Source organism: Sorex araneus, chromosome X (assembly GCF_027595985.1).
Source record: "Sorex araneus isolate mSorAra2 chromosome X, mSorAra2.pri, whole genome shotgun sequence".
NCBI classification, from domain to species: Eukaryota; Metazoa; Chordata; class Mammalia; order Eulipotyphla; family Soricidae; genus Sorex; species Sorex araneus.
This window is the reverse complement of record NC_073313.1, coordinates 152,948,306-152,956,417: the sequence shown is the minus strand read 5'-3', so window position 1 is coordinate 152,956,417 and position 8,112 is coordinate 152,948,306. Positions and strand designations below refer to the sequence as shown.

The window sequence follows — 8,112 nt, the reverse complement described above, 5'->3', positions numbered from 1 at the left end:
GTCGGTCAACATGTCAGAAAAAAAGGCTTTCTCGTGCACACCCACTGTACAATTCTTGACTTCTGGTTCAAATTTTGAAGAATTTTAGATTTTGCTGCATAATTCATCCACTACTAAACTACTAAATGACTACTCAGTTGCAAAGCAGTGAAGGGGCTTTCTGTTCATGCAGCTGATTCATTTTAGATCCCAGTTGAATTTATTGCATTGTTGAACTTGAGCACTGTTTGAAGAGTTGCTGAGCACGGAGCTAGGAGTAGCTTGAGAACACCAATGGCTATTAACATACACAAACACATACACAGGAATATTGATTATACGTGTAATACTTTCCCATTCACCAATTCCTGAGCCTCATTCTGCGACACCCACAAAATTAGCTTAACTAATTCTGGGCATGTGATTCACTTAGTTTCTAGCTCACTCCTGTAACAATACATGAACAGGTGGAGCTACTCTAGCAATTGGAAGTTCAGTGAATTGAAATAAGAAATCAGGGTTAGGACAGTCCAGCTGGGAAGTAGCTACCCCAGGTTCTAGGGTTAGGACAACAGAGGGTTCCCCCAGCCCAGTGTGGAGTGGCCCTGAGCAGTCAGGTGTAAGTCCTCAGCACTACAGAATGTGCCCCCCCCCAATTTGATAACACAAAACATGCCCCTGGATAAATTAACACAAAACATGATATTTGGATATTAATGCCCAGTGATTTCTGAGCATTAATATTTGGGGGTCAGTGTTGGGGCACTATTCTGGTGGGTATTTGCGACGAAATCTTTGTGAATTTTAGTCGCTTCGTGAAAACATAAAATATTTGTCACCATAGGGCATGTGTTCACTCTATCTATTCGGTGCCTGGCAACCTCCCAGATACCCTGCTGACCTGATACAAGACGAGAAACGGGAAGAAAAATTAACTTTCCTAACCTGAAAGTACCCGGTCAGGAATAGTTGGTGTCTGGCCCTTTAACACTCTGGCCGGAAGTGTAGGTGACGTCACAGAGCCCCTTCTGAGGTGGGCGGCATTTCCGGTAGGCCGCCATTGTCTGAGCGGGAGGAGTCTGGCCGGAGTGGAGAGGGGGTCCTGGCGAGGTCGCTCCAGAGCCGGTGGTGGTGGCCCCACCTGAGTGACCCCAGCGTGCTCCCGAGGTTCGTCTCGTTCGTTCCTGCACTTCAGGGAGACGAGGGGGCTGCTGAGGGAACTTACCTCAGAGCTGCTGGAGGGGCGCGAGTCCCGGGGAGGCCTGGCGGCCCCCGGCGAGGCTCGGGGCGACTCCAGACTCACAGCTCAGGATCCTCTGGGGTCGGGGGACCCCATGGGGTGAGGGGACAAGGCCCCGCCCTCCCCGCTCTCCTGTTGCTCAGGCCCCAACCACAGAAAGAGAGACAAGAGGGAGCCTCAGTTTCCCCTGTTTCCCCGCAGGTCGGTGGGGTGTGCGCGGCTGCCTCCCCATTGGTTCCTGCAGAGACACTCTGAGCCCCCGGGGGTCACGGGCTGGGGCGGGGGGTCACCCGGGGATTTTCCCGTGCTTGTCCTTTGCGGGCCACTTCCGTCATTGTGATTATGGAGTCGGGGGCAAAGGGTCGGTTTCCCTGAAAAGAGGGGGAGGTGATTCTCGCTTTCAATTAAAAACAATGTTTTGTTTCATTATTTTTGTGCGACATCCCGCAGCGTTCAGGGTCACTCCTGGCTCTGCACCAGGGGACTCTCCTGGCAGGACTCAGGGTCCAGTGGAATGTCAGCCCCGTGCACGGCAGATACTCTCCCAGTGCACTGCTCTCTGCACTGGCCGGGGACTCTGGATTGTGTGGCTGACCGTTTGGGATCCTGGGAGATGCGAAGTTGTAAGAGACCCTGGCAGAAGGGGGTATAGCATCTGGACTGTGTTGGCCCAGAGGGGTTTGTGCAATCAAATGTAGCAGGTAATAGGCTGGTCACTTCCAGGATGCGCCCCAAGATGGACCATAATGCAATCTAGGATGACCATTGGTCACCACACCTTTATTTCTTTGTCTTATATAATTTTTAGCGTTTTTTATTTTTAGGGTGAGGGAAGACATGGCAATTTTCAGGGGTTATTCCTACATCTGCACTGAGGGATCCCTCCTGGTGGTGCACAGGGAAACATGGGATGCCGACAATAAAACCTGGGTAGACACGTGCAAGATGAGAACCCCACACACTATGTTTTTATTATTATTAATTGTAATTTTTGGTCCACAGCTGGCAAGTGCTCAGGGCTCACTCTTGGGTCTTTGCTCAGACATGGCTTCTGGCAGTGCTGGGGTGGGGAAACCTACGTGCTCTTGCATATTAACCCGGGCTCAGGTGCTTTAATGAAAAGCATCCTATCCATTTGCTATCTCTTCTAACTCTCTGATTTTATTTTCCCCCAGAAATATAATTTCTGCTTCACCTATCAAATTTCATAGCATTCCCTCATTTTCAATTTCTCCAGGACCAGAGACTCCCCCTTCTGTTCTGGTGAGTACTTTCAGAAACGGGCTTTGCAGGGACCTGTTGCACTAGGTTTTAAATGTCTCACTGTAGGCCCGGGAGCCTTAGTACAGCCAGGACGGTGTTGCTCTTGCTCAGGACAGACCTGGGTTCTATCATCCCATGCCCCATAGGAGTGTCTGGTCATTGAGAGATGTGCCCCAAAAGATCATAAAGAAAGAAAAGCCAATGGGGCTAGAGCGAAAGCACAGCGGGTAGGGCGTTTGCCTTGCACGTGGCTGACCCAGGTTCGATTCCCAGCATTCCACATTGTCCCCTGAGCACCACAAGGAGGAATTCTGAGTGTAAAGCCAGGAATAACCCCTGTTCATCGCCAGGTGTGACCCAAAAAGCAAACAAAAGAAACAAAAGCCGAGCAATAGGAGAGCAGACAGGGCACTTGCTTTTCATGCGCCTAAGATGTTTGTTTCCCAGTACTCCATAGGGTTCCCTGAGCACTGCCGGGTGTCTCCCAAACTTCCTTTTGGCTGTTGTGGGCTTCTGCTACCTCACCTTTTTGTTTCCCCCTTTTTGTACAAACTTGTTGATCAGGGACTCTGCCCTCTGTCTCTGGAGGTAGAGGAGCCGTGCCATGTTTCCAACCAGTAAAGCAGGTGCTCAGCCCTTGAGCTCCTCTCCCTGGGTCTATCTCACTACTCGGAGAGCAGACAGGCTGGGATTTGAGGACACACCTGGTAGTGCTTGAGGCCTACGCCCTGCTCTGTTCACATTAGCAGTGCCAGTGGATACCGGTTGATGGTCCCCGAGTTTTATGTGTTCAGCATGTGCTCCAGCCTGGTGTGCTCTCTCCTGCCCCTTTTTTATACCTTCATTGGAAGTTCTTAGATGAACATGCTGTAAAACTTCCAACAAGAGGCTGTCAGAAGGAAACGAAGGGGTTGGAGTCTCTCAGCAAAATTACAGACTTTCGTCATTTAGATTTCTTTTGGGCCAAATGTATGTTCCACCTATTTTTTTACACAGGATCACATAACTGAATGTGTAAAATGACATAATCTGTGAAAACTTGACCTGTAAATTCTGAGCATCCCAGAGTGTGGCCCAAAAATAAACAAACCAAAGAATTGAGCCTTGAGATTTATTGCTGGATTTCACACATCGCTGTTGGCAGATGACTTTCTCTGTGTCTTTATTAGAGGGGAGGGGAGTAGCAAACTCAAATCCAGCAGTACTCAGGGATAACTCCTTAGGGATTCAGGGTGTAAGGTTGAGTCAGATGCATGCATTGCAAGTGCGTGCATGGCACGTTCTCACTGTCACCTGCAAACCATTGAAATCACAGCTGGTTTTTGGCTCAGGGTCTCACCAGGAGCTGCCAGGTGTCTACAGCCCTGCCATGACCACTACCAGTGGGGCCTTGTCCTAGCCTCCACCTGCATGCCAGTCTGTTATTATCAGAGGGTTCACAGGATTTATATAGAATTTGAATTTTGGGGTAAGAGATAGGACACAGTGCAGGCCCTGGCCTTGGAAGCACCCTGCCACAGTATAATGGGTTCATTTTCAGTTGGTCATGCCTGCGATGTTAATGGGTTACTTCTGGCTCTTCTCATTGATCACCCACTGCAAGACGTGGGGACACTTTCCGTCTGATAGAGATTGAAACTTGACTGAAGTGCATGTCAGGCAGGCACCCCATGCTCTGTGCTATCTCTGAGGCCATCATAAAAAGATTTTGCTCTGGTTAAATTCCACAAAGTTGTGATAGTAGATGTTCTTTTTCCTACTAAGTACATAACTCACATTTCTTGAGTGTGTGTTTTTGCTTTGGGATCACATCCACCAGAAGTCTGGGCTTCCTTCTGACTCTTCACTCAGGAATCACTCCTGGTGGGCTTTGTGGACTGTCGGGATGAGGGAGGCCAATCCCGGGTAGCTGTGTGCACGGCCAGTGACCTCCCTTCTCTGTTTTTTTTTTAATCTGTCTCTGGGACCTGTTTTTTACCTATTCAGCTAGATATGTTTGTTAAAAGTTATGGAATGTTCAGTTAGTGTGGACCTAGGAGCCCTAACAACAGGACAGCAGGTCATCTGCTTGATTTACCTTCCGTGAGAGAGAAGGTAATCATGGATTACAGCGCACTTCTTTGTCCCCTGGAGAGGAAGGGACATCTAGCATGTCTTTCTGGGTGGGTCTTGAGCTGTTTCTGAGGGTGCCGCTGGTCAGGACCATTAGTTGTGCTCCGTTCTGGTTCTCATGTGTCTGACTTCTCTTCCAGGTGATTCTGTGGAGCCACCTGCCGATCCTTGGGAATTACAGAAGCTTCAGACAATGGTGACACACCATCTGACACACTGTTCCCAGGTGGGAGAATGATGTGGTGACATGATGCAGTGACAGGCAGGTACCGGTTTCTAGCGTCTCTGTCTCTTGAGTTTCAGGAAGGAGTCCTGGGATATAATTCCTGGCCTGAGTGCTCCAACTCTCTGCTATTTGAGGCTACTTTGTCCTTGTCTGTTGGATTCCTTTTATTTGGGTTTAGCCACAACCAGCAGTGCTCAAGGAGTACTTGTAACTCAGTGCTCAATTATCATTCCTACCAGATCTCAGGGACCCTGTCAGTTGGCATGGATTCAAGAGTGTCTTCAGTTTAATTTTTTTCTTTTGAGCAACATTTAGTGATCATTATATTTTAGGACAGGAATGATATTGTGTGCTTTACATCTGTTTCATTTATAGTACTTGTCTTTGCAAAGTAACTGTACTTTGATCTATGCAATATTTTTCTTTATAAAAAATCTTTTTAATTAGTGAATCACTATGAGGGTATAGTTAACAGATTTACGTATTTTTGTGCTTGTGTTTCAGTCATACAATGCTTAAGTACCCATCCCTCCAGCAGTGCCCATTCTCCAACAATGATGATCCCAGTATCCCTTCCACCTCCCACTTTATCCCCCCCATCCCACCTCGCCTCTGTGGCAGGGAATTCCCTCTTGTGTGGTGATGGGAGGGTTACAAAGAGTGATTCTCCTGGGTTACTTCTGGCTCTGCACTCAATGTTGCAGCTGGCAGTGTTTGCTGGACCAGGTGGGACAGTGGGGATTGACAGTCCTGCCCATTGTCCCTGGACCCGCTGTAGTGTAACTCCATCTGCCTTTTTGTCTTTTATTGTATTTGTTGTCATCCCACAGTAGATGTGCTCAGGGCTCTGGAGTCCTACCAGCACCTGCGGGCCTTCGGTGAGAGCAGTCTGGGAGCAGGGCTGGGCTTTCTGTTCTCCAGTCTCAGTTGTTCTGATGGGCCAGGATTATTGACAGCAATGCTGATAACTTTCCCATGTTCATTTCTCTTTTTCTGTTTTTGTTATTTGGCCACACTTGGCAATTGTCAAGCTTACTGGTAGGATGCAGGGGACCTACCCAGGTCAGTCAAGAGCATGTGAAAGCCCCCCATGTGCTGTACTATCTCTAAGCTTCCTCTAAATATTTCCTTCCATTTCCAAATGAATTTACTTCTTGTACAACCACAAGGGCCCATGGGGTGCTCTGGACTAAACCGTGTCAGCACCTAATGGCAGAGGCTTTACCCGCTGTTCTACTGTACCTGGCCTGCAACTTCATTTCTTTTTGTTTTTCTATTTTGATTTTGTTAGTGGCCTACACCCAGCAGTGCTCAGGGATCACTCTGGCTGTAAATTCAGGAATTTCTCATGGCAGTGCTCTTGGTCCATAGGGTTGCTAAGGATCAAACCTGTCTCTGTGTGTCACCAGGTGCCTGCGTATGTAAAGACATGCTTATGCAAAGTTGCCAGATCACTCTGTTGGGCAACTCCTCAGCCGCAAATGACGAGAGAGCATTAAAGCCTATGCTGACTGGTTCAGCCCTTTTGGAAAACAGTATGGTTGCTTCTCAAAAGGTTAGAAATTGAGCTCCCATTTGACCGGTACATCTCCTGGGAATCAACCCTGGAGAGTCAAAAAAGTACAGTCGAAATGACATCTGTAGTCGAATGTTCATTGCAGCATTGTTTACAATAGCCAGAATCTGAGGAAAAAACCTGAATGCCCGAGAACGGATGACTGGTAAAGACATTTTGGTGCATTTACACAATGTAATACTATGCTGCTGTTTGAAAAGATGAAGTCATGACCTTTACATATAACTGGATCAACATGAAAGTATTATGCTAAGTGAAATGAGTCAAAGAGAGAGACGTAGAAAGATTGCACTCATCTATGGAATATAAAAAAATGGAATAGGAGGCTAACACCCAAGAATAGTAGAGATAAGTACCAGGAGGTTGGCTCCAAGTCTTGGAAGCTGGCCTCAACGCTGGAGGAAAGGGCAGCTCAGATAGAGAATGGAACACCAGGTAAAGTGTGTCTTGAGGACCTGCACGAGATAGGAGATGCGCCCTGAAAATAAAATATAGACCAAACACGATGGCCACTCAGTGCCTCTAGTGCAAACCACAACACCGAAAAGGAGAGAGAGAACAAAAGGGAATGCCCTGCCACAGAGGTGGGGTGGTGTGGGGGTAATGGAGTGGGAAGGTGGGAGGGAAACTGGGAATACTGGTGGAGGGGACTGGGCCCTGGTGGAGGGATGTAAACAAAATGCAAACATGAAAGTTCATACGTTTGTAATTGTACCACACGGTGATTCACTAATATGAATTAAAAAAATAAAGCCTGTCTTTTTCATTGGCATTCACCAGGAGGAATCCTGGCACGTGGCTGGGGTTTGTATACAAATACATGATTCTCTTACTGTTTTTGGTTGTTTTTATTTTTTTTGGGGGGAGGCCACATCTGTAATTTCCCAGAGGTTACTCCAGTCTCTAACTAAAGAAACTGTTTCCATCAGTGATCATGGTTTCATATGGGATGTCGAGGATTGATCATTGTCACTAAGGGAAGCACAGTATTCTCTAAGTGTCTCTCTGGCCCCACTTTGGTGTCTTTCATGATAAAGAATTTCTGCTCCCTCATGTCAAGTTGAAAAGCATCTCTCAACTCTTCATCAGCTGACCGGGTGACCCCTGAATGTTGGTGTGAATATAGTGTATAAAGGGGTTATTTTTTAATTTTTTTTTAATTTCATTTTATTAAATCACCGTGTGGAAGATTACAATGCTTTCAGGCTTAGGTCTCAGTTATACAATGCTGAAACAACCATCCCTTCACCAGTGCCCATATACCACCACCAAAAAAAAAAACACACAGTACACCTCCCATCCCGCCCCCCCAACCCTACCTTGTAACTGATAAGTTTCATTTTACATTCTGTTTACTTTGGTTACATTCAGTATTTCAACACAAACCTCACTATTGTTGTTAGGAGTGCCCCACTAGATTCAGACCTACTGTGAAGACAAATAAGGTCGCGAGGCCTCAGTAGCGGCCACGCGGTTTTGAATTTCTGTACTTTAACAAGAAGTCCAGGGAGATTTCTTCCAGATACTAGATAATTGCAGGCTTGAAAACCCAATCTGTGGTCGTCTTAATATGGCGGACACCGCGCCCTTCATCCCCGGAGAGAAAGGCGAGAGAGAGAAATACCTTTCCTCTCCTGGGCGGGCACGGGTCCGAGGCTTAGTTCTCAGGCTGGAGACATTCTGCGAGGAGTTGCCCATGCTGAATGAGGTTTTGCT

The 8,112-nt window shown here is 47.3% G+C and overlaps 1 long non-coding RNA gene across 1 annotated transcript; it reads left to right on the top strand.

The window, feature by feature from the left end:
• The first annotated feature begins 1,054 nt into the window (after positions 1 to 1,054).
• LOC129399623 (uncharacterized) lies at positions 1,055 to 4,827 on the top strand. The gene is made up of 3 exons (XR_008627202.1): positions 1,055 to 1,146; positions 2,395 to 2,482; positions 4,735 to 4,827. It is a non-coding gene; the product is annotated as an uncharacterized LOC129399623 (long non-coding RNA).
• The last annotated feature ends 3,285 nt before the right edge of the window (positions 4,828 to 8,112 follow it).